The sequence below is a fragment of the Melopsittacus undulatus genome, chromosome Z (genome assembly GCF_012275295.1).
Source record: "Melopsittacus undulatus isolate bMelUnd1 chromosome Z, bMelUnd1.mat.Z, whole genome shotgun sequence".
Lineage (NCBI taxonomy): Eukaryota > Metazoa > Chordata > Aves > Psittaciformes > Psittaculidae > Melopsittacus > Melopsittacus undulatus.
The window spans coordinates 93658882-93686688 of NC_047557.1; the positions used below are offsets into that span (position 1 = coordinate 93658882).

Below are 27807 nucleotides of genomic sequence, written 5' to 3' on the forward strand. Positions count from 1 at the left end.
AAGTCTTACTTTCTTTGTATTTGGCTATGTATGCCAAACTACTGGGATATGATAAAAACTTATTCTTGGTCTGTTCAATGGCTTCCTATATATTCAAAACAAAGAAAAGTCCACATTTAAATAAGGTGATATTTGTGTGAAATGAACAATAAGTTTATTTAGTTAGTGCCAATATAGTTATTGCCCAAATTAAGCAATACCATGAAAAAAGAAATGGAAACTAGCCTTACTGCCTCCCTAGACCATTTATATACAGTATACGGATGTCACATATAACTAGAACATGATGAACTCCATTGAAAAAGATGATGCAAAGATTTACTCCATGCTGCAGTGCTGCAGTGAAATGCTGTGATTCTATAGCATTACAAATTAGTGAGTAAGTGGCTTCTGGCCTTGGGTTTTAAAGAAGCAGTCAAAACACATTATGAAAATCGAAAGTCACATTATAAAAGTCTATTATTTTTGAGTGGCATTGAGTTGACATTGAATCATAGAATCACAGAAGTAATAGGTTTGAAAGGGACCTCAAAGATCATCTAGTTCAAACTCACCTGCCATGGGCAGGGACATCTTCCACTAGACCAGGTTGCTCAAGGCACAGCCATCTTATTTTGACCTTCAGTATGTATTTGTAGATTTAGGAAGCTAGCTAAACATTCACCTTATTTAATATATGCTCAGAATTTTGTTATCGTTGTTAGCAGACTTTTTTCAATGACTTCTGTGAGTAGAGAAGTTTAAACTCTTTAACTGATCTTTTCACTTTACTGTTTGAAATTCTGTCTAGTCAGTCTGATACAAACCAGAGGAACTGGAGTCTGTGGGGTTACTAATAGACATGGTGTTACTAAACAAAATCCTTGATATGTATATTTAAAGGATTTTTGGCGACTATATTAACTCATGTTTTTCAACAGAGTTTACATGGAGGTGTACATTTCAAGGCTAAGCCAGCTTTTAGTCCTACTAGCATTAAGAATGCTCTAAATCCAACACCATATGTAGGAAATTGCACTAATATTTGTTTAATTATCCAATCAAATTGAACAAGAGATGAGTTTGGCTGAAATAATCAAGTCTATAGAGAAAGTGCCAGCTCTGATACTTACCAAGATTTGACAGTTGCTCGTTGTCATGACCTTGGATTTTTTTGTGATGAGTTAGAGGTCAGAAAGTATGCTAGCTGTAATTACTGCCTTCATAAGATTTTGTAGGCTATCCTCTGCAGCAGACTTGAACCAGATTGTGTACATGTATCTCATTACTGATGGGACTGAGTGCAAATCTGTATTTTGTTCTCACAGCTGTTAAACCTGTTTCCATCACTATATACACCCTGTGGAACAGCTTAGCCCTTATATTTTCCTCAAAAATGAATGACTAGCAAGTTATTTCTTGAAAGCTGTACATAATGTGAGAAATACCAAAAACTGAACTTTTGCTTAGGTTTTGCAAAAAAAAAAAAATAAATAAAAGGGAAGTTATTGATACTTTATCAGGAAAAGAAAGTGATGTAAATGAAATTAAGAATATGTACAAAAGACTTTTCCATCGGTGTTAAATCAGTTTGCCTGCTGGAGGAGAGTCAAGAATTTTTTTGCCCAGAGGTTTACCCCATCTGGAAACTAAATTCATTTTTAGTTGAAATGAAATAATTCAAAATAAACTGCACAAATGCTTGTGTTTTAACTGTTTCCATGTGCTTAAACATATACTTTATTTAACCCATAAATGCTTTGGGCATTTTATTACTTTGAGTTAACAAATGCTAATTGCTTCTTGAATTTAAGTTCAGCAGCTCCTCCTTTCAGGCTCTTCAATGTTACAAGGAGTGTTTTGAGTCAGATATGACAGTTTCCTGTTTCACATGTTAGTTATATATGCAGCTCCCCTAACTTAATGGAAAAAATATTAAATTGTATACATCTTAACTTCCTTTTTCGTTCTTACTAATTGATTATACGCATTTCCTCTTTGGGCTTTCTAAAAAACCCCAGGATTTATTTTTCAACAAGTTAGAAACATACCAACTTTTGAATAACATATCAAGTGTTTTAAATGTAAAGACATGATTTCTGTCTACATCCTTATGCACCAAAATAATTTGTCTATTATCTATAGAAAACCAGGCATATTCATTGTGCTTTCCTAAGCCTGTATCCTTATGAATTGAGATGTCAGTCTGAACAACATGAATCCCTTTCTGCAGCTGTGCTTTGAAGGACAGATGCCTTTCTACCATGAATGAAGCCAGAAAATGTCCTGTTGTGAAACTGCTTTTCCCACTTCTCAGTAGTCTGGTGAGGTCATTTCCATAATCCATGGAACTGTTGCTAAAATTAGGGGTATATATATATATATATATATATATATAGCAATGTTGTTGAAGCTGTATAGGGAAGTGAGTAAAAGATCCCTATACATTAATTATGTCTTCTAATCATGCTGCTTGTTTTAGTAACCTACTCACTTCCTGAAAGAATCCTAGAATGAATGAAGAGAGCCCAATTCTTCATTTATGGAAAGTAATTCTTTCAGTAGTCATGTTCAAAATTACAGATCAGCTGAGAGGACAGCATCTGCACTGAAATCTAGTTTCTGTTCACTTGGACTTTGACTTCTTAATGACTTAAGGACTTCATCCAGGTGCTTGCATTTGAGGAGAGAAAAGAATGAAAGACTTAAATCTATCCATTTGTTTTCCCTGTTTAAAAAGTGTCCTTTCACCTGGCTAGATGAGTGTGTGCCCACTCGGGTTTCTTTTAGGGGAAATAGTTGGAAAACATGGAACATGATGAAAACTTGTATTGCAAAGGCAAGCCTCCTTGCTTCTCAGAAATATGCTTATATGTCTCAGTGACATGCTATCTAAAGAGCAGCTTTCAAAGCATAATATTAAGTCAAGTTAACTTGACAGAAAAATAAGTTCAGCTTGTTTAGGGAGGGAGTTTTAATCTTTCAATGAATTTAGCATCAAGTCTGTGGTGTAAGGATCCTATTGGGCCTAGTATACCTATTGTACTCCTATTGGAGCAGCATCCCCAAATGATATTGAGGTGCTCACTTTGAAATGCCAGAACATTGCATAAAATCTGCTGCTAGTGGCAAAAGATTAAAAACCATATGGGCTAGTTATCTGTTTGGAGCTTCAAACAGCCACATTCTACATCAAAAAAGTGCTGCAGCAACTTGTTGATCAAAGCTCAGGTAATTTAATTATTTGCCTTCATGAATCAAGGGGTCCTTGAACAAGCTCAGGATGTCTGGATATTAGAATATAGGAAATTTATTGTTTCACTCCTTCTAATATTCCAACATCAAAGAGAGCTTTTCGCTATAAACAAAGCAGTCTGAAGTCACAGAATTCAAGCAAAAGCTAGCGCGGAGAGATTCAGTTTTTTAGGATCTTTGTGAGCTAGAAATTAAGCTGATTCCTGTAGGGTGAGATATTTACCACTGTGATTCTTTGTGTTTATTTTATATCAACTAAACATCTGTATCAAATCTTGCAAACTAAAACACTTAGCTCCCACTCCTGTAACTTCACTTGCTGACATTGGTTTTCCTGCTTCTCAGTTTTACCTGAGTTTTTGTGCTTTGTTTTGCAAATATCTGTTTGCCAAACTCTGTCTTTGACCAGTCATGCTTTGAGATTCAAATTAGCAGTGTGATGTAGACTGTGCACCCTAATTTGGAGGAGAGCTTTCATAGCTAATTCTTCCAGCAGCCCCAGCCAAAAGTCAGTATAAATTCAGGGTGGCGAGGGAAGCCTATGATCTGAAAGAACAGTATTCAGTCCCAAGGGCTGTCTGTGCTTCTCACCATTGGTGGCAGTTGCATTAGTTGAGGATTAATGAAGTAAAAATTGGTTGGCAAATTTAAAACCCCAAACATAGTGGAGATGTGCATGCTGATACAAGAATGGATTCTCAGCCTGCAAAAATAAATGACACTTTATTTCAGAGAAAGATTGATTCTTTTGTATCTTTCCCTTGTATTTTTATTTCTATATTTCTTCATTTGGTCTGCCAGATTTCCGTTCACAGCTGGGACCTGACTCCTCTTTTTAACATGTTCATGGACCAAACATAAACTAAACATAACATGTACTAAAATTTCTTATGGTGCCACATTCTGTGTGTATTGTATGTTTATCTGTTATGTCATTCCCATGTAAAAGCTCTTACATTGCCTATGTTATCCTGAATATGTATCTGTTATGACCTGCAACAATACTGTATGTCAAAAAGCTACTGAAGCCAGGGAGCTGTCTTTGTGCAGACTGCTTCCTTACATATTAGCAGGAACAGAAATAAATTAGTAGGAGACAGTCAGAAGAGACAGGAAACAAATGCAGTTGCTACATGTGGTGACAAATGTTTCTGAGAATAATATGGAGGTTAGAAAGAAAATAATAGAGGTTGGCTCATCCCACCTTTTCCTATTTACCTGTGAAATGAGAAATATATATATACCTGTGAAACTTCTAATACAGAAAATCCTTTTGCAAATGAAAAGTTTTCTTAAAAAATTACATAGAAATTTTTATAGAAGAAAAGGACTGCAAAATTGTGATAAATAATATAATTATCTCATAAAGACAATAAATAATTAAGACAAGATTAGCAATGCGTAATTCATTATCGTACTGGTGAGGAGCTCTACAAAGTATTTTCTTTTAAATGGTGACATGATGCGTGGTAAGACATGCTCCTCTGCTTTCTGTGAAGAAGGTACAGTCTACTTCACATATCAGCTAGCTGCAAAACTGTTCTATTAGCTACATGCACTACAGTTCCTTACATCAAGGTTATAGAATGAAATCAACTATACTTATTTTTGTAAAGACATTCCAAATTTCTATCATAATTCCTAGGTAACCCTGTTGTTGGAAGAAAACACTGTTTTTGTCAAACTTTTAAAACCACCATGACAATGGACAGAAAACTGTGTTTTAAGCTTGAAAGACCTAGCTTTTAATTTCAATTAACATGTTCAGACCTTTACTATGTGATAATCTCATTCCATATTTCCCAAGAGATCAGACAGCAGAAGGGTGATTACTTAATTCCAGGTGAAGATATTTGACTGGTATCACACCAGTGATACCGTAGCATTCACAACACCAGTATTATAGTTGGCCAGGTAGTATTGCCAAAAAGGTGCTCTTATTTGTGTGCGTGTGTGTATATATATGTATACATATACGTACACGCACACACAACATTATGTGTGTGTATATCTATGCACATATGAGAACACTCACCCTCAATGTCTATCACAGTTCTACTGTGAAATTGCTGATGACAAACAGAATCATATATGTGAGTTTATAGAAGTCTTAATTTCTGGCATATAAACTATATGGTGATGTGAGTGGTTACATTTGCCAGTGAATGATGTAGTGACTGTGCACATGCCTGTGCCATTACCAGAGGAGGAGGAATTGATTAGCAATAACACACTTCATTAACACTGTACTTTCTCAATCATTGTAATTGTGGCTCTTCCCCTGAAACATCAAGTGGAACAGGTTTCATTCCAACCAAATCAATCCAATGTGTTAAAATTTACATAATTTTCTCTCATTGCATTTATAGAGCGGCAGGAATTTTAATTTGCATTGTCTGCATAGTCTATAATCAAAGTGTTAAGAGCACAAGGTTTATTTATTATGTATGGCGTGTGGTGACAAATTTACACAGTAGGCTGCATCTTGCTGAAATATCCCTTCTTTCCCCATACCCACCTCTGCAATTTTGTTTATATCTTATTTTCTATAAACCTGTTAAATTTGAGTTCCATAAGACATTTATTAAGGAGACAGATTCTTAGAAAAATAAGTTAATAAAATGTCATATGGAAAGATGAGAGGTTCTAACCTAAGGGAAAGAATTGGAAACAGGACTGTTTCCTGATTTTGGGAGAAAACTGTTAAAAAAACCACTGTGGTATGGACTATCCCTGTATACCAAAGACAGACATTTACAGATTGAATGGAAAGGTTCCTTTTTTGCTTGTTTAGTGGCAATTACTGTAGAGAATCTATTCTATGATTTTTTTTTTTCCACCTGTTAGGGAGTAAAAAGCAGCTAGGAAGTTAAATACTGTAAATGTAAATTTCAACATTGATTGTTGCCTGCTATGGGCAACCTTTGCTTTATGAAAAGAAAAATGTTTAACGAGATATTTTTAATATGACATTGTTTTAGTAAACAGATAAAAAAAAACAGAGAATTTTGATAACATTTATAGCAGTTCAAAATACTTTCTAAATAAGCAACGCAAGTCATCCAGTGGTTTAGATATATAGGTCTTCTATGGAGCGTCACAGAACTAACATAGTATAAGGTTTATCATTTAGATCTTTGAATGACTGAGTTCTATGAGACATGCATCAGAGGATATTCAGACTAAAATGTAGGAATATACTTTTATTTTTATTATATTGTACTGTCTCATAATGCAACAGAATAAACAAATATATTCCATGTGCTAGCATGTAGAGAAATTCAGGTCATACAAGATTTGTCTGTCTTTGATCAAAGAAAAAGTGTGTAGAACCTCTAAACAGTACTGCAGTATGCAGTTAGATGTTGAGGGTCATGTTTTCAGTAAGAGGTTATATGGGCACATGTTTGTCCTCTACTGAAAACTTCATAAACATAATTTTATTAATACATAATTAAATCACTGATCTGATGTTAAAAGTTTAAAATCGTCAGTGTATTGTATTTGAACTATATTTTAGTCCATGCTAAGAAAAGGACATGTGGGTGTATTACATGCATGATGACTTGTATTTTCAAGTTATATAAGTATCGAAGCAGACACAAATCTGACATTTGTGAATTTTTTGATCTCTGTATGAAGCTGGAATGAAACTTCAGTTTATACAGCGATGTGAACATCAAACATGTGCCAAATACTTCTAAACAGTGTTATGTCAATGTAGCTGCAACAGCTGCATACGTAGAAGAGACTATAAATTCGCATTACTGAAGTTCTAAGATTAATACATAGACAATAAGATTATGCTTAGTAGATTTATAGAGGTGCAAAAGAGAAACATAAAGCCAGTTAAACTTTGAGAGAGATTCAGAGTAAGAGGAGACTAATTCTGTAGCTGAGCTCACCAATAAAAGGGCCTGTTAAAGTGATTATGAAGCTCTAACACTGTCCACTTTTTGGGTTGGTTTGGTTTTGGTTTTAATTTTCTTTGGTTTTTTTTTATATCTTTTCACAGAAGTTACCATATGGGCTGCACAGTCCTTAAACGCCATCTCCTTCTGCTATCAAAGCTCCTTTGAGAGAGGATTCTTTTGCCACCTTCCATCCTTTTACTTTCTTACCTGTTTTCCCATGATTTCCCCACATCCACTGAATATTGTCTAAAAATCTGCAAGGAACTGTTGAGAGGGGAAGGTTTACAGATAGATGGATGTAGCAAAGGCAACTAAAGTAATAAGTGTTACCTGTTTGCCCAGTCGTGTTCTCTGAGATAAATAATGCTGATGCTCAGTATTCATATTGTTCTAGTGGAATCTTTCTGTATGACTGTAAAATAGTGAAGGAATGTGCTACAGCTTTTAAACTACTTCCTTTCAGTGAACAGTGTGAGACAATTGTATGAACCCCACGCTGATTTTGTGAGCTTTGCAGAATATTCTTGTCATATTGAAATCTTGCTTGACCCACACCTGGTTTTGGACTCTGATGTTTGGAAGCATCAGCACATCTTGCTGTTGATTAAGCATCAGCTGAAAAAATGCCAGCTGGAAATGGTATGAAAACTGTTCTTTGTTAGAGGTTCTCTTGGCCATCTGGGGGGAGCCTGCCAGCCTGCATGGGTGAGAACGGATGTTCCTGAAGGCCCAAGAAGAAAAGGGGGAAGGTGGAAATATATAAAGAACTAGATGCAATGCCAGTTCATGCTTCTCTAGGGAGTTGCATAGGGAGGTTAATTAAACCAAGTGAAGTGCTATGTTTACATCTAACACAGACGAAATAAACTCCTGAGTTCAGTTTGGGAAATTTTACTTTATTCAATAGCACCTCAGAGTTGGCTCAGTCCTGATGCTTTGAGCTTTCTAGGAGAGTAAGACCTGCTGAAGCCTAAACAGAGGTACACTCAATCTGCTGTTGCCATGGGAGTAAAATACAGTAGTCAAAGCCATATATCTTAACCAGCTCTGCTGACGTGATATTCAGCAGTGCACCTACTACTTCGGTGCTATTGTTTATATCCTGCTTCATTCAATTTGATACACAGTTTTTCTTGTCTGTGGCTTCAGCAGCTGTCATGTAGATCAGACTTCAGCTGAAATCTGTGTTTGTGGCACTCTTTATAAATAAGAAAAATGTGGTTTACAGCTCAGTATGAGAGATGAAAGAGAAATCAGATAAAGTTAAAATATTTTAGAAGTTTAAGAAGTTGTGTCTTCATATGGTTACAGAACTTGGCTAGCCAGTAGAATAAAATAAAATAAAAAATAAAATATAAAATAATAAAATAAAATAAATAAAATCATTGCTTAGTTGAAATATCAGATAAATATAATTATTATAAATACTATGGTGCTACAAATAAACAGGAACACTATTTTTCTTCAAACCAAAATGCAGTTTCGTTATCAACTCAATAACTTAGCTTTGTTTGAAAAGGCTATAGCTGACTAGAGAAATGCGTTAAATTGCAGTAATTAAAATACCACTGGTGCTTCCCTTCTTACTCCCTGAGGGATTGTTTGGCATCCAGGCAGGAGAAGGGAAGGGTTCATCTTTCTCTTAGATGTTGTGGTTTGGGCAGGACTTAGGGAGGTTCAGATCAGACTTCCTCTGATTCTTTTTCAATTTGTACTCTTTTTCTTCTGTAACTTGGCATTTTTTTTTATAGTATCATCTGGGGCTTTTATATAACAAATATGTTCCTCTTCCAGGACATATGACAATGGTGAAACCTTTTGATTTCTCAACCTCTGCTGTTATGGCACATTATACTTTTAGATTTTTGGTCTTGTACTGCGTGTCTTCGGTTTACTATGGTATGTGCTGAAACCTACATGCTACAACACATGATAGTGCTTGTGAGTAGATGCACTTTTCAAAAGTGTTTCTGCTTTGCCCGCCTGAGGTGGCTGGAGTTAGAGACTAAAAATATCTGGTGCTCCTCTCTTTTTTTATGTGTGCATAGAAGCAATTTCTTTGCTTATTTGCATCATAACACAGAAGTGAGAGCAGACGTTCCTTGTTTTAAGTGCTAATATTTGCACAGTTCTTTAGACAAAGCTAAAAATAGTAATTTTGACAGCTTTCAAAGGAAATAGATCAGCTTCAAATAGACAAAATAGTTCGCTAATTTAGTGTTTCTTTACCTCCTTGATCCTGTTTCAATTCAAGGGCTATACAAAACTTCAGTATTTAATATGTTTTTGGAAACTTGTTTTAAATCATGGAAATATCAGCAATATGACATTGCCAGCTCTAGAGGAAAAATGAAATATCATGTAACTGAAATAAGCACTATAACTCTTTGTGAGGCAATTTATTTATTTATTTATTTTTTCCCTGGCTGATAGATTTTATAAATATCCTGCTGTGTACAGGTATGTTCTCATCTCCCCATCTACCAGTACAGGCTGATGGGTTGTCCTACACTCTCAGATGACAAACAGGCAGCAGAAGTTAATGACAGCATTGGAATTTTTGGCATCTTTTTTACACTGCACTGACTCCATGCTCACAGGATAATTATTTCTGTTTTCCTTTATGTCACTGAACACAGGATATGCACCAGTGCTTCTTAAAGAAATTTCCAAAGAATTTTTCCATGAAATTTATGATATCTTAATGTTTGTGAGGAAATGGACCCTTGACTTCAAATATAACTAACACATGAGTATCGCCGACATCAGTTTATTGTTTCCTCTTTTCTGAAGTGAATTTTGGGTAGGGTATAGCATTGTGATAAGGGATGATAAACAACTCTATATATTCCTGAATATCTAAGGGATCTCAGCACGTATTTGTGTGGAAGTCGTCAATGGTTTTGAGGATGGATTAACATGCTCAATTACAGGCAAAGAAAAAGATCATGGAAGTTTTGTACTTAAAATTTCTGTTTCATGTTAGGTTTTATTCTGCAGTGTGCTATGTTCATGTGCTTCGTTGTGAGAGCTGAGATAAAAGGTAGATTAAGCAGTGCCTGAGCCAGGAAGAACATGGATCTTCTTTGCTGCATATGCACTCTGTCAAAATAAATTTCTTTTTATTCCTCTTGCATTAAAGAAGACAGAGATAAAATTAATTCTTATTCTTGACTTTCACCCATATATTGCTTAGTTTTTAATTTTTTAAGTGCCTGGATCCTTCTTTTAACCCATGTCTATTGCCCATACTTAAACTTATTAATATAGAATCATCAGTTAGGACTGGAAAGGACCTCAAGATCATCTAGTTCCAACCCCCATGCCATGGGCAGCAACACCTCACACTAAACCATATCACCCAAGGCTTCATCCAACCTGGTCTTGAATGCTGCCAGGGATGGAGCATTCACCACCTCCCCGGGCAACCCATTCCAGTGCCTCACCACCCGCACAGTGAAGAATTTCTTCCTTATATCCAGTCTAAACCTCTGCTGTTTAAGTTTCAACCCGTTACCCCTTGTCCTGTCACTACAGTCCCTAATGAATAGTCCTTCACCAGCATCCCTGTAGGCCCCCTTCAAATACTGGAAGGCTGCTATGAGGTCTTCACGCAGCCTTCTCTTCTCCAGGCTGAACAGCACCAACTTTCTCAGCCTGTTTTCATATGGGAGGTGCTCCAGTCCCATGATCATACTCGTGGCCTCCTCTGGACTTGTTCTAACAGTACCATGTCCTTTTTATGTTGAGGACACCAGAACTGCACATAATACTCCAAGTGAGGTCTCACGAAAGCAGAGTAGAGGGGCAGGATCACCTCCTTCAACCTGCTGGTCACGCTCCTCTTGATGCAGCCCAGGACACAGTTGGCTTTCTGGGCTGTGAGTGCACACTGTTGGCTCATGTTCATTTTCTCATTGACTAACACCCCCAAGTCCTTCTCCGCAGGACTACCATGAATTTCCTTTTTTCCCAACCTGTAGCTGTGCCTGGGATTGCTCTGACCCAGGTGTAGGACCTTGCACTTGGCATGGTTAAACTTCATGAGTTGGCATCAGCCTACCTCACAAGTGTGTCAAGGTCCCTCTGAATGGCATTCCTTCCCTCTAGCGTATCAACAGAACCACACAGCTTGGTGTCATCGGCAAACTTGCTGAGGGCACACTCAATTCCATTGTGCATGTCAGCGACAAAGATATTAAACAAGACCAGTCCCAACACCGATCCCTGAGGGACACCACTCGTTACTGATCTCCAGCCGGACATTGAACCGTTGACCACAACTCTTTGAGTGCGACCATCCAGCCAGTTCTTTCACAGATTCTTTTTCCCCATTCTCTTACTCCTTGCAATGAGGTTTTACTTCTTACTTTCAATGGGTCAGATAATTGACCCATTGTATTCAGTTTAAATTTTCTAGGATACTTACTACAGGGATTCCCCTTATTTATTTTTTTTTTTTAAACTGCAATTCTAATTTTTTCAAGCACAATTATGTACTTCAAAATTTTGGAAGTACTAAATGATATGCAAAACACTAAAACAGGCAGATCATATGCATCTTATCCTCAGAAGCAAACAGTATTAGAAGTCTCTTGAAGAGGCCATAGATTGCTGCAAGGAAGCTGAGTGAAGAGGATTGGATTACTTATGCCAGAATATTTACATGGCACTGAGCCTAAATGATTGTCAGAAGAGTCTCTCCTGTTCAGTGATCAAGATAAAGCTGCTACAGTCCTTCCAACTCATTCAGCTGTGCAAGCTTTAATTACCTAAACCTGGACTAAACCCACTAAATCAGTCTTGTTCTTCTTAACTGCAGTCATTAAATAACTTATCCCCAGAAACACCCTGGTGTGAGTTGTTGCTTCTAAGTCAGTTGGAAGAAACACTATTGGAATAGGCATCTTTGAGCAAAAGAACACCAACACTTTTCTCAAAATTTCTGCTAATAAGAAAATTAAGGATTAATTTGTTACAGTTATCCTTTTCAGATTTATTTGACATCTTCCAGCTTGGAGAAGATAACCTTTATTTTCAGTCTGTTTTCCTGTATGAAATAGCTCTTACAATATTTCAAATTAAATATTACATATTTGTTATATTCTTAGAGCCTGAGAAAACCATGGGGTATATATTTGAATAATAGGCCTATATTGATATCCATAGTCTTCTTCTTACCATTGAAAAACAGATTTTGTGAATATTCGTGACGGTGTACCAGATCATAGGATGTTACCTATATTTCCTTTATTCTTTTGCAAGTTTTTTTTTTTTGTTGTGGGTTTTTTGTTGGTTTTTCTTTTTTTTTTCTCCCCAAGAAGTTCAATAATATTAATTCAGCTCTGGCTCTTTCTTTAGATTTAAGAGGGAGGAAATGTAAATATTTTGTTTCTTCAGTAAACTGCTCTTCAGGGAGGTATGGGGGTACCACAGAATAAGAAATAAGAAAAAAAACAGGTAAATCTTGCTGTGATAGTCTCCCAGAGAACTGTTATGGTTTCCAAAAGAAAGAGAATTAAATCAATAAGACTAAATTTCTTTCAAGTATTTTTCCAGATATTATTCTATAGAATTTCAGTAGATTTTTTTCTGTATTCTTGAACTGTTATTATTTTCTCTTTTTTTACAAGTAATGTTGCCAAGTATCCATTTCACTCACAGAGCAAATAGTTGCAATTCTCAGATGCTAAACCAGGAAAAATCATAAAGTGAAAGACTTGCTATGATTTTAGATAATTCCTTCCGGGGGGGGGGGGGGGGGGGGGGGGGGTGGGGGGAGGTGGGAAATAAAAATTTTAATTGAGAGGAAAATTAATGCCATCCCCTACTGTTCTTTACCAAATGACTCATGTAGGAGTTTTCAAGATAATTAGCAAATCCTTCTTTTGATAATATGGAAGGTTGAATTTAAGAGGAATTGCTAGCTTCCACATTACGTGAGTTGGACTTAGCTGAATCTAGTTTCCAAATTTTTTGTCTTTGTCAGCCTCTTGTTTCTGTATAAGACAGATTATATGGATATATTGGAAGTCATGTGGATGCATTGAAATGTATGTATAGTTAGTGGGAGAGTCTGCTGTTTTGTGTACCCTCATTACTAGCTGTTTCTGTTCAGCCTGATGAGAACAGAAAAAATCCACTAGATTAAACTTCTGGAGCTACCAAATCTAGAGGTGGCCTTTATAGGCAAAATGTCTGAAATTATTATTATTATTTTTTTTAATATTAGTGTTTGTATTTAGTTTTAGGTAGAAAAAAAACAAGAATTGTTTCAAAAGTAGAAGATGGTACCTTTTAACAAAATTATCTCTCTCCAGATCTTCTGATCTACGTTTATTTTTTTGTTCAAGATTAAAAAGAAAAAATCTAGTAGAAATTATTTTGGTCTTCTTCTGCAGTAGAAAGTGTTTGCTGATATAGTTATGCCAGGATATCCATATCAATAACAGTCCTTATTTTACCCACAATATGTGTTGGCAAAGAAATGCTTTCATCCATTCATAGATAAAACTTACATAGCAGAAATTATTCGTCTTCACTAGCTGAAATATTTCTATTCTCAGGTTTTTGTCTTACATGGTTATCTGTGAGAAGAGGATGAAACTGTGCATCTCTGTCTGATGTAGGCTGCACTCATATTTTCAGGGTGCCAGAGAAAGTAAAACGTTGCTAATTTAGACATCTCTAAAGTTTCTGCTACTTAAAAAAATTATTTCTGGAGTAATGGAAAAAGGTGTGAGTGAAAAGGGATTTTAGGTCCCGTAAAAACTGACAAAACAGATTTGTAGAGAGAGCATGTGTGTTAACATCACATTTCCTAATCTAGAAGGATCTTAGTAAAAGATGTGGATAGTTCTCCTATCATTGTGGATTCCTTAAATGGCATGTTTTATGGCCTTTATCCTGGTCATTTATCTCTTTACACTTTATGAGATGCCTGTGCCCACCACTTATGATATGTTTGCACATGGTTTTAGAAATCTAGAGCCTTTAGCGAAATATAGCCTACTGTCAAAGCAGAAATAATTTCTATTCTAAGTAATCTAAATGTCTGAAGGGTTTTCTTGCATAAAAGCCTTGTGCAGGAGACTAAAAACCCATGGATATGAGTAACAGTCTGACTATGGCTGAGTATGGCCAACAGTGACCTTCACTTCAGAACCTGAAGAAAGATTTATAGTTAACTATATGCATCGACATAAAATTAGCAAAATAGATCACTTCTTGTCTTGGAAATGTCATTAACAGATTGTTAGTGGAACATATACATCATTCATACACAGTGTGATACAATCCATAGTGCTTACGGTTGAGCACCGTGTTCCATTCTTCAGAGTATAGGCTGTTGAGGGCAAAACATATTTAGTCCAAACTTGGGGTGTTTTTCACTGTGTCTGGAGGTGTGATTGTTTAAGGAAAGGCAGGACAAAAACATAAGTAAAAAAAGTCATTTGTTACAGATCAGTCCTTGGATATGTCAATAGCAGTTACATGAGGACAAAAGTGCTAAATTGGTACAGCTCTTTTGCTGCTTCCTGACTAAGAAAGCTAATATTACTGCTGTATACATGGCTTTTTAGCATTTTTCTGCTGTGCAAAATGCACCTTATTGTTGCTGATAACTGAGAAATTGTCAGTGCCAAGTTCTTGTTCTTCCAAAATCAGAGAGCTGATTCTTTAGGTCAGAGCAGTCATGGGTTGCAGTTGTCTTAGGTTAAGATATGCTAGAGCTGTTAAACAGAAGTCAGAGACTAAGGAAGATGTGCAAGTAGAGAAAATATGTAAGTGATGTGAGCTACAAATGTGAGGAGCATTCCTTCCAATGGAAGTGTTTGTGGGTTTATTTCTTCATCACTGTTATTGGTTTATGTAATGTATCTGTGAATGTATAACATGGAGATTTAGCACAAATCAAAATAAATACAGAGTGAGAATTGGCTGACACTAGATCTTTTCTTTGCTGTTAGGTTGAGAAAAGTGCTTGGCAAATGTATCCTTTTTGGTAGCATTGTCCTTTAGCATGGATTCCTGGTTGTGGGTTTTTTTTGTTCTTCTTTCTGAAAAAAATTAGGTTTACTGAAAATGGGGTACAGATTTGGTCTATTTGTGTATGAGAGTGAGTTCTGACTAACTTTATATGTTCCATATTTTTGTTTCTGCTCTATATTTGATAGAATGCTTTGAATTTTATTATTTTTGTCACCTTTTTACATAAAAAAATAACATGAATTAAGAAAAACATATTCTTTGCTTTGGGGATTTAGGAATAAGAAAGATGAGGTAAGCCTAAACAGGAAAAAGAAGACCAATGCAGATGCTATAAAGATACATAAGGTTGTGAAAATGATAAATAAAAAAAATACGTACATTTTAAAGCACATAGAACTTAGCTTGGAATGAAAGAAGGGTGGCATATTGGCACAATGGCTGCGCTGAAGAGATCCTAGCAATGGCATTTTGGACATCTAGAAAAAGTTGTGGTCTTCTTAGAGATACAGTCAAGTTCATCTTGCCTGCCTTCCAGCTGAAGCTGGTTAATCTTTAGCTCTTGTTAAACAGATAGTAGTTGCAAGATGCTTTATGTCCAGTCAAAAACTACCTGAGAAAATGTGAACCAAAATTATTACTGAAAACATGCTAGTGTTTAAGACAGTAAAAATGTTAACATAAATTTACTGAATTGGAGTTTTTCCTTCCCAAGAGCAGAAAGAATTTACTCATTGAGTGTATGCAGTTTATTTGGGATTGTACTAAACGGTAATGAAGGAGGATGAAGTGCTTGCTAGGTATTGCAGAGGTGCTCCAAATCAAACTGAGCTTCTGCTAGTATCTTACCAGGATCACAGAGTAGTATTGGTGGTATATTAGAATGGCTTGAACTCTGAAAAATTCTAGTGGCAAGTTGAACTTGTGCTTGGCTTACTTACTTTTTCCTAATTTTGGGGGACTAAATTTTGAGTATAAATTAGACATCTGAATGGCTTTATTATGTTTGTTGTTTCAGTACAGCAAAGCCATTTATATTGTTGGATAATAAAAATAATTGTTGCTTGAGCTGATATATTTTTATTAGGCTTTGTATCAATTAAAATTATCTTGACCAAATCTGCATTTCAGCCCAAGTGGTGGGGATTTCAGAACCTCACTTGTTATGTTTTTCGCTGAGGCAGCCATCAAGTTTTCTAAACGTAGCTAATTATTGCTAAAAACTGGACTGCAGTTTGTTTAGATTTGATGACAGAAATGTTGGACATAGATAATAAATTCTAACTGTGATTTTTACAGTTTATCCTACCAGATGCTCCTGACCTGCCATAAAATCATGGTTATGTATTCTCCTTTCATCAGAATTTATAAATTAAAATTAAACAAATGGATGAACTATGTAATGTCACATGGAACGAGGTTTACATTTTTTTTTATTATGATGTATCTAAATATCTATATGTTGCTACAGAACCTGGCTCACAACACTTTATCAGCCGTGGTATGAGAGGTTCAAACAGAAGCTAGCACATGTTGTGTCATCCAGTGTCTGTCTTAAAAAAATCTTGAGATATTTATTACAAATTGTTGAAATGAATGCAGGCAGCTAAAGAAGCTTTGCAACTATCTAATATTAGTTAGGCCTTTTGATGTTTCATAACCCTTCATATAAATGAAAGATATAGCTAGATACAGTAGAAATCCTTCTGAGTTTTTGGATTTGTCATGGTTATGTTGCTGATGGTGGCATATGGAAGCAGGTTCAGCTGAATGTGTTGTATTAAGAAAACTAAGCAGTAACAGAAAACGCTGCCTCAGAGGTAGCTTTGCTGGATGAAAGTCTCTACAAATAGCTGTAGCCTCACACAAAGCAGGCAAAGGAATACAAATATTGACCAAAAATAATGTAAGAGTGTACCAGTTGAAAATGTGTTGTAATTATTAACTTGGTAGTCAATATTTTTTGTTTACATGTTTGTATACACTGCAGAAGACAGTACACATTTGGTGACTTTCAGAAACAGTTGCAGTGTTTTAAAAGTGAAATAAAAAAATCATTAATAAATATCGATTTCATGAAAAGAATGGTTAATATGTTAAGGCACGAAAAAGTAGCTGCCAAGGGCATTTATTTAACTGGCTTGCATTGATTTCATCTGGAGGTACTTCAGGTCTGCAAAGAACAATATTAAACCACATCGACTTAATTTTCAGTTGTGCATTCTAGAATTGTATCTTTTAATAAAGCATTATGAATCCATTTAATACAGCAACATTTATATATATATTTGAGATTAAGTATTTTTTTTATAAGATGGTAGATAATTTGTAAAAAGTATTCATTAATTGTGGTAATCTTGCTTTACCATTGGTAATATGTTCACAATAGTTACTAATATATTATTTGAAAATTAATTAATTGTTTCAGCAAAATATTAAGCAAACACTTCTGTGTCATCAGCTTTCATCATCTCAGTAGACCACTTGCACAATCACTAATATGTTGTTAAGATAATAATATTTTATTTTGGTCATTTTTTATAGCCATTTGATGCAGTTTGAGTTGTGTTGATGGTATGTACAAGTAATGTGATACCCTTAAGTTTCCTAAATGGATGTGTATTTCTTTAAGTTAGGTTTCTGACAGTAATATTAGCAATTACAGTTGAAAGTCTGTGTGAATGGTTAAGTAAAATATGCTGTTTCAGCAAACATGCTTGATAATCTGAATTCAGGGAAATGCTTGCAGAAAAGGAATCTGAAAGTGTGTGAATCTGATAAAAGCATTTAATATATGAATATTTATAGATGCAATGGCAATATTTGCATAATTTCTATAATTGCTTATGGCTGTATCAGAATATCTTCGATTCCTTATCATGTAAAAGAGGAATAAATTAAATAGCGATAAGTAGCTAAATACAGAAACAAACTTCTCTGCTTTCAGATAACTTGAATTAGGTTCTCCTCAATAAAGGTGACAGCTAAACTGGTTCCAATGGTCCAAAGCACAGCTGCTCATCTGTGTAAGACAAAGACTTGTAATAGTGAACCCCATGATAAATCACACTGGTTTTGCAGCACAGCACAAGACAGACTGTTGTGCCTGGGCAGAACAGTTTAACTGGCTCCTTGTAGCAGCCCTGCACGCCGCTCTGAACTTAAGTGTTTGGGAAAACCTTTAGCATGTCAACAACGTCCTACAGAAAACTGGCACTCCTGTAGGATCTCCCAACTCAATACTGCCTTGCTGCTGTTCCAAGCTGCATACTGTTATTGTTGTATTTGTTTATATTCTGTCCAGATTGAGAACTGGATCCATCTTGCCCCTCCTTGAAAAATATTGTCTATTTGTAGGCTCAAGAATCTAAGATGCCTTTTTTCCTCACACAGAAATACTTAAAATACTGTAATTGTTTGCCTTACTCAAAGGCAAAAATTGTGTGTCTTGCTTTCTGTCATATTAACAAGAATGTGAATTTCACGTCAAGCTCTTGTATAAATATTTCATTATAAAAATTTCTTTAAAATTCACAACTTTAATTGTTTTACAACTTTGGTTTGAAAATAATGAAAAGTTTGCATTTAAGACTTCCTGCAACTCTTTGGATACATAAAATTTATTTTTAACCTTTTACTTACAACCTAATGTCTTCAGCTCTCTGATGGCATTTTCTTGCTGACGTTGGAGTGAGTCATACAGTCTCTTTTATTCATTGTTTTGTTCTCTTTCCCACGCTGCTGATCTTTTGATCTGTTTAGCTCACTTATGTTTAGTTCAGTATCAAGGTTGGGCATTACTGTGTTAGATCATTTGTTTTCAAATACTAGTTTTTATTTAGTGCATCAAATGTGCATTTGACTAAAATCTTTGCAGCCAATTTCTATCAAGGACACTAGTTTCTTCTTACGATGCAATGTGTTTTCCATACAGTTAAGACCTTTTGCCTTCAGCTTTTGAGCACAAATCATTCCATCCCTAGGTCACCATGTTTTGTGGTGACTAGCAATAATTACTTTTTTTATTTACCATTTTCTCTGAAATTATTGATTCTTATTCATAACAACCTTTGTTTTGTTGGTTGTGATCACTGCTGATTATTGGATTCTGAAACTCATTTTTTTACCTTCCCTTAGTGTCAAAATACCTCATGCAGTTTTATTACTGAATGATTTAGAATAAAAAGTAATTTTGGATAAAGGTTAAATGTCGGTAGCAACTTTCAGGAAATGTCAAATTAATTTTAGCAAGATTAGAAAAACTTTTTTTTTTCCAAAGCTTTATGAAATGTAATATGCTTTGTTTTTTAAGAACAGCAAAGTCCACAGCAGTTTGAGTTGCTGTATCTCTAAGCAAATTTGGATACTTTTGTTAAGAGTAGGAAAGTTAGGTAAAAGTAACTTGACATTGAATTTTTATTCATATGATTTATACATCCACAAAATTTGTAATGACTAATTTTTTTTTTCCTCTGACTCATTTTAAATTCCAGAAGATTTAGTTTTCTAGTCTATAACTGGGTTAAAATAACACATATAAGCAACTTTCATTTGTCTGGTTAACAATGCAGATAGTGCACCTAGCCCTGCCTGCTGCCAGCTAATCACCTCTTGAGAAAGCCCATATACATACTACATGTATCTTTTAAACTTCCTTTTCCAGATGTTTTATTTATTTATGTACTATACTTCTTAAAATTAGACAGCCTTGCTTTTCCCTTATAATGTCTATAAAATGTCTTTACCCATCTCAGTAATTCATAAATTAATTTCTTACACTTGTTTTCGCTAAATAATCTTGGGTTCTTTTTTAAGCTTCAAAAAGTTGTCCAAAAACAGAGGGGAGCATTGTTTTAAAATTCTGCAGCATGCCTGCTTGCACAGAAATCCCAGCAAAACCTATGGTCTCTCAATGTTTATGTTAGCTTTTCCTGAGGTATGTGCTGGGGCATACACTTGAAAACCCCAGGAACCCACCCTGCCCTCCAGGCCCTTCTTGGTACAGGGCATGACTGCCTCTGCCCAGCAGGGAATGATGGGTGCAAGGGCGCACACAAGTACTCCTAACACCTGTGGCTGCTTGCAAGAGCTAGTAGCTTGTTTGACAGCTTCTGGTTCATGTTAGTTAATGTGTTAGATTAGATACTAGCTAACAGAAAGTTTAGGAAAAACGTAATTTCTGGATTAGAGCTGCCTTTTAAAAACTATGTCTGCTGCATAGTTTGGAAAAAAAGAAACATGTTTTTTAACAGAGGATGGCCCTTGCATCCCTGTTTTCCATGCATGACCTTTCAGTTCAGCTGCTTAAATGACTAATTTTAAATACTGTGCCACAAAAATAATGGACAAGATTGTGGCTTATATAATAGCATGCAGGTGAAAAGGGTGTTGGCGGCTCATTCCTTAGTGTGCTGTAATATCGAAGGAAGTACCAAAAACAGTCTGCACAGGGCTGTTACCTTTACTTGTGACATAGGTTACTATTGTCCACACCTGATATTGCAGCCCGGTCAGTATACCTGTGTCAGGTGTGCTCCCTTTGTGGTTCTGAGTAAGTTTAACATTGTGCTGCCCTTTATTCACTGGTTGAGACAAGCCTCAGCTCTGATGACTCTTCACAATGTAATTTTCTTAACAGCAAAATATAAAGAATGCCAACAAGTGAGCTATTGTACGCTTGCTAGCATCTGACTTGGAACAATGCTATCTGAGTACAAGATAAAGCTTTGGAAATCCTATTTTTCTGCTTTGCAAATGTGTACGTATGGCTCCTGAAACATGTTGAGAACCCAATTCAAATAATCTTGTGGTTCAAAATGGCAAAGGTTCTGTGTCCTTTGACAAGGTTGAGAAGTAGATTTTATTTCAATAGCCAATCTAAGTCTAAATGCACATCAAATCCATTTGATCTGGAACCCCAGACCAAGACATTATTTGTGTGGAGGACAGTAAAAAATGCAAAATATTTCATAATAGTAGCTCCACTGATAAGCTTCTGTTGCTTTAAAAAATATAATGTGAAAATATAATGAGAAAAGTTTGGACTTTGGCCAAAAAAAAAAAAAATAAAACCTTTATGGTGGATTAAACTGTTTTGGAGCTAAATACTGCTTTACTGCTTTTCTCTGAACAGCCCATTCCCTCATGCAACTAAATACTGCCATATGTTTAAATTCTTGCAGCCCTCCTAAGGCTGACCTAGAAGAAATGTCAACAAATGTTTGTGAGTCCTTGTGGCCTTGTAACGTTTTCTTTAAAATGTGAAGAATGGAACAGCAGGAGCTGTAACACTCCCACTGAACAGACATATGAAGGCATATGGCTAACATAGGAGCCTGCTGGCTTTTCAAAGCTTTCTGGCTTCATTCTTAAGTCTTCCTTTTGTTTCTTCTTTTTCCCCAAGACAGCTAAACTTTTCTATTTCAGAAGTTGCTCTGTTCTACTCAGAGCTGAGTTTAGCAAGCCCATCTTCCTCTACAGCCCCTGACCTGCCATGTGAGAGTGGGCACATCTGTTGGCAGAGGTATGGCTCAATGTGCTGTTTCTTGACTGGTGCTGAGCTTGGCATGTCCCTAAGGTAATTATTCAATCATTCAACCCTGTACATACGAGAGCTCAGATAGCAATATCCTCCCTACCTGTATAAATATACATTTTAAAGTACAAATATTCTGCTGGCTCTGATTTTGGAAATTAAAATAAATGACATTTTCTGAAAATCAGTGGAAAGTTCCACTTAAGTTTTGTTGCACATATGGGTTTATTACACTCTGAGCTCGCCATTATGGGGGAAGATGCATACCATCACAAGTTTTTTCAAAGTCTGTGTGATTTAATCATGTAAGAACTTAAGACTTGCAAAAGAATTTATGCTCCTAAAGCTCTTTGATGGTTTGGATTATTTTTTGCTTCCCTGTAAGTATCCTTTCCTGCAATTACTATTTTTAATTAATTGAAATATTTCTCTGCTGGAATGAGGTAACTTTAGTACTGGAAACTATAGGGAAAACGTACAGCTCAACAACTCCACTTCCAACTGCCTGTCTTTCATATTTCTGATAATATGCAACTTTACTTCCTGTTTCTAAGGTGTTTATTAACATCTGTGTAGCATAAAGTACAGCTTTACCAGGTCTGTGTATTTTCAGAGGCCATGCCTGCACCATGCAAGCATAGGTAAATGGGTGGATTATTTTATACAACAGGAGAACAGTGTATGACTATGTCTTGCCTCAGTTACACAGTGCTCCAGTACAAGCATGTGTGTGGGAATCTTACACTGCATTTTGAAAGGGTGCTTTGCCCTGATTATATACAGATGTGTGGGCTTCCCTGTTGTCATCTAAATTTATCTGTTTGCAGCACAGGAGTTTGCTCTGAAACTTGAATCTTTTGGTCATTTTTGTTTGTCTATTGTACCACATTCATGGATGTGAGATGTTTTAAACCATAAAACCTTGACCTTTTGAGTTACAACATTGTGTATTTCTTGATACCACAAGATATTTGTTCACAAAGTATTTTGGAAGATAATTTATGTATCCACTCATAAAATTATGCTGTCTTGATGTGGGGGATTGTTGAGGTTTATTTTCTCAAAAGTGGTTGGGAAAATTCCTGTGCCCTGAAGAATAAAATGCAAAATATAAAAGGAAAAATTTTACAATTCAACATTTAATGGAGTTTCTGTGGTTTATTTCTCATCCTCTGTCTTACCTTGTGCACTACAGTTACAGTAATAAGTAAATAGTAATGTAAAAACAATTAACTTTTTGTGTGAGATTGAAAGCATGAATAATTAGATTTCTTTTAAAAAACAGAGTGGGGAAGCATATTATTGCCATTTGAAACTTCTCAAGTGAATTTTCTGAAGTGTTCAGCCATAATTTAGCATGTAGAATGCTGTCTGTTAAAAAGGACTACATTATAATTTGCAATTGCTGTGAGTACTGACTGGAGAATGAGAAAGGGGTTGAAGCAAAGTTGCCCACACTCTTAGGTAAAATTATTAGGTGACTTGGGTCAAAACTTTCTGAAAATAAGAGGTTTGTTTAGATAAGTTGAGTTGTCAGTACTCATAAGTCTTATGAACGTGAAGATAATACCAAAGATGTGAGCATCTATTTATACTATCCAAATGGAGAGCTCACCAAATTGAACATAAAGTATGTATAAAGCCTTATTTTGGCTCAGTTCTACAGCATAAATATGCAAAAAGGTTTACTCTCTTAAGTAGTAATTATACGGCTATATGAGTCTAGTTTTAGAACATCTTAACATTCATTGTTAGATTAAATTAACTTACCTTCACAATATCATTTTCAGATATAGGCATTAATTATTATCGCCATTTTAGTGATGGAGCTGAGGAGCAGAGGGCATGTCGACAAAGTTTATTGTTAGCAGATGGAATCTCAGCCCACCACAGCTACACAACCATGTTTATCACAGTGCCAAATCTGAATTAGCAGGTCTGATCACAAGCTCCTATGCCTTGGCTCGCAGTAGGATTTGGTGGGTTGGGCACAGTGTGCTGTGCTAACCACATTTATTCAGCTTCAACTCATCTTGGAACTTGAGCAGGAAAAGCTCACATCTGCCAGCAATATACTGTGTAGATACTTCCAGCAAATCTGCCCAAGGCCACCAAGGAGTCTTAAGTTATGGCCTGGAATATTCCATCCCTGTCCAGTTCAGTTGAAATAGAAGAGAGTTACTGCTGTATAAAAATGATTACGCTTACACAGGTTTAGATAAGCTTTTAGCAAATAGACCTTTCATTAGCTGGTAAGTCACGTGCCTGCACAGATGGCAAAGAGACTTCTTTCATTATTATGTAGTTATCTTTGATTTTTATTAGGCATTAGGATTATTTCCATATGCAGTCATCCTTTTTGTCTATATATGTTAACACTGGACACTCCTGGCTGAGACCCACAAGAAAGTAACTGAAACTTAGAGAGCAGCTGCATTCCTGAAATAATTTAAAATTGTGCATACAGGTCCTCAAGTTTCAACCAACAGGGGGAAGGCTGTTTATTTGTTGTTGTTGTTTGGGTTTTTTAGCACTCTGGAACTCGTTTATTGTTATTTAAAGAAATGCCTTAATTACACCTAGGACTATCTACATGAAGCAAAACTCCCATTGATGTCGGTAGGAATTCTTTCCTAATTATACAATTTCTCCTGAATATGCAGAGTACTTGTTCTGTTATTATTTGGTTATGCATATTTCTATTTCACAATCATTTTTTTGAAGAAACCTCATAATGCACTTGCTCGTAGTTTACAATAATTACACTACAGAAAATTAAAGTCTCGTTGTTATTTGGGAGGCATAATGAATAGCAGAAGAATGTTAAATATTAAAATTGTCAAATATTCTGTTTAATTTTGGCTGTGAACTTCACTGTTACAAGCACTTCATTACATGATGCAGCTGAAATACAGATCTGTGTTTATGTTTCAGCTCTCAAGAAAAGATAGGTGGGCATGTTACCAAATAGCAAAATAACTCCATAAAATGTACAAGTATATTATAATTTCTGGAGTGGAATACCCTGAAATTGTAGGTGGTGGGAAATTCTATCATCTTTGCTTTAAACATTGCTGAAATTCTGGAAAGTTGTATTAGTTATGAGTAGAAACTGCACACCAGGCACTCCTAGTTCTTGCATATCTTCCAAGTTCTATCACAACTTCCAAGTTCTATCAGTCACCGATATTTTTCTGTATCTTTAATTACCATTTCTTAAAAATTATATAGTTCAGGATAGTGTCAGAACATCAGTTGGTTAGTATTGTTGAGTCCTCAAAACTGAAATGGATCTTTGAAAGAGACTTAGATTTAGAATCAGTAATGTTTAACTTGTCCGCCTTCAATTTCTAAGCTTCCTTTTGTCAACACTTGAAGACTGTTTAATGGACAAATGTGTTTGACATTGCCTTGTCCTTGATTGAGAAGCCAACTGTGTAATGTCATTTGAGAAAACACAAAAGGAAATGAGGAAAAGACAGAGACTGAATCACTGAATCCGTTTTGTTTGACATAATATGAGCTTACTATCTATTTTCCCTTCCTTTCACCCTCCCTACATCTAGACAAGCTATGACCTATGGGAGTTTGGGAAGAGGATGGGGTGGAATAGAGAAAAAGGTGTATTCAGTCCAGAAATAAAACTGAATTCAACTTTTTAAAAAAACTTTAAAAATGTTTGAAGGTACTTTTCTGGGTTTGCAATAGGTTTCCCAGAATGAATCATGTATCTTTCACAGGCTGACAGAGTGTTGAATGAGGCACACAGAAATTCAGAAATGTCAGATCTCTGTGGTGACTCTTAACACGTCCTCTTTTCTTTATTTATTAATAAAAGGGAGAAGGTGTAGGAAAAAAAAATGTCTGTAAGACCAAAGAACTCTGTCTCCCTTGAGTCTCTTGGAAGAATTCTGTGCTATTCTCCATTAAGATATCTCTGATGTCCCAGAATTATTCTTTCTTGGGTGTATCTAGTGGACCTGGAACCAGCAGGATGATTTTGTACATTTATATAAACGGTTTTTTGAAAGGCAAGTTGATTTTTTTTTATATTTTTTTAACTTCTGTGTGTCCCCTACAGCTAGACTAATGGGGGCATTCAGCATATACTTCAGTAGCTCTCAATTTTTAGTTTTTTTTTTTTTTCAGGTCACTGGAAGAGATTGATAAGAGAGCAGAAGAAAGCCAGAGGAAAGAAATAGAGAGCAACCTACTGAAATTGGCAGCAGAGAAAAATAAGATAAATAGAGCTCCAAATGCTAGTGAAGACAGTCTTTGATATAGTTTTCCTCCAGAGGAAGGATCTGTCCATTTGTGTTTAATGGAAGAAAATCACGCAAGAATATAAATATGAAAATGGCGAGGGGAGGAAACAAGCAAAAAAAAAAAAAAAAGTGCAAGATCCCACTCTAGCAGTCTCTGTCATCTGCTGCCAGTGGAAGCTGAGTTCCAGATTGACTTAGAGGGCTTTGGAGTAATTCCGTGTGCCTCTTGCAATGGTAGTAACTGATTTTAAATGCTTTGTATGTATAATATGCTTTTCCAAGAGAGAATATATATGCACATTTTACTGGTGGTGGCTCAAGAACATAAGTTGATGTGTTAAACAGCAAATATAAAAAGTCAAATTTTTAGAGGACAAATAAAGGCATTTTCCAGATGCAGGGAATTCAAATTATGTACAGTGTAGTACACAGAAATATTTTTTTTATGCATGAAAAAGTTATAAAGTATTTTATTAAGATTTATTTACATGCATATATAGCTCTATGCGCATGTATGTATAGAAAGTATGTATCTACTTGCTGTGGATCCTCGTCTTCCAAATTTACTTTTTAGAAGAAACTCAGGGAAGTTGGAAACATTGGAAGGCTTGATTTATGATATTTAAAATGACAGAACATACCTGCCTTCAGGCCACCCAATCCACTTGTATTCTTAGTACCTGGATAGGAGCATGATATAGCAGCATGAAGCTAATTAATACAGACTTTATCCTCAAGGGTCTATCATTTACCTCCAGGCACTTGTGACCCAAAAGCAAGAAAAAAACTGATAAAGTCATACTATATTGTGTGTATGCAGAGCCTGGGCACTCATGTGATCTGTAAATAGCTTATTTAAGTGGAGCTTATTTGCTCCTTGTGAATCCACATAAACCTCTTCTCTTACTGCTATTTAATTTGGCCTTGAACAGGTGAGATTTGGTCATTAGTCTGCAGTCTGTGAATATTCTGAAACCCCTTAAAATGTATTTCTGTCCCTTGTGATAACAAACAGCTATTCTGGTTTTTAGTTTGTTGATTTCTGCCATCATTCATGTCTTTCCATGTCTAGCAGCTTAGTATTCAGGACAGTCAACTACTTTTCAATACAAAGGATTTATAAGGAGTCAGTCTCACCAATTCCCTGCTTGTGCTATTTGCAACCTGCTGAATGTTAGTCAGCACTCAACAGCATTGTGAATGTATGGAAATACTAAGGGAAAATATTTTTGTAGAAAGTATAATGTAAAATGAAAATAGTTAATAAGAAAAAGAAAGAGGCTGTTTACCTGCTTTGAAAATAACCTTATTTGTGTGAAACCTCTGCAGCTCTTAGGTTTTCTCCTTTTGCTGTGTGTCCTGACTTTTTTGCATGTCCTTCATTCAACAAGCCACCCCCGTGTGGAAAGGTCCTTCTTTCCTTCTGCAGGAAGGAACAGGATGGTACAACTGCATGGTTCAAAATTTGGTTTCAAGCTTCATTTTATGATAGCCTTATGCAAATCATAGGTTGAAAACTTAGTTCCTCCAGGACTGAACTCTGTGCTGTAGGACACTTTTTAACACTTTCCTACCTCAGAACCAGGAGGTAATAAAAAAAAGCTGAACTATCATGGTGGTGGAAGCCAGTAACAGAGGAAATGTATGCTCCATTATTGCTGCTGAACTAGAGGTACACCTTAAGTATACTGAAGGTGTCCTAGGTGCTCAGGAGCACACACAGAGCATTTCAAATATCTCCTGACTCAGAAATGAGGTCAGGTATCAAAGTCATTATCTCTGACCTGCCAACAGTCCCTGTAATTACACACATATGTATTTATAAAGCAGATATAATTGCATTATTTCTAATGCAATTCTTGCTCTTTGT

At 35.8% G+C, this 27807-nt stretch overlaps 1 protein-coding gene across 1 annotated transcript in view; it reads left to right on the forward strand.

Annotated features, from left to right (window-relative positions):
* CDH11 (cadherin 11) overlaps positions 1 to 27807 on the forward strand; it is an 82231-nt gene that overhangs the window by 8556 nt on the left and 45868 nt on the right. The gene's annotated exons all lie outside the window — the stretch shown is intronic.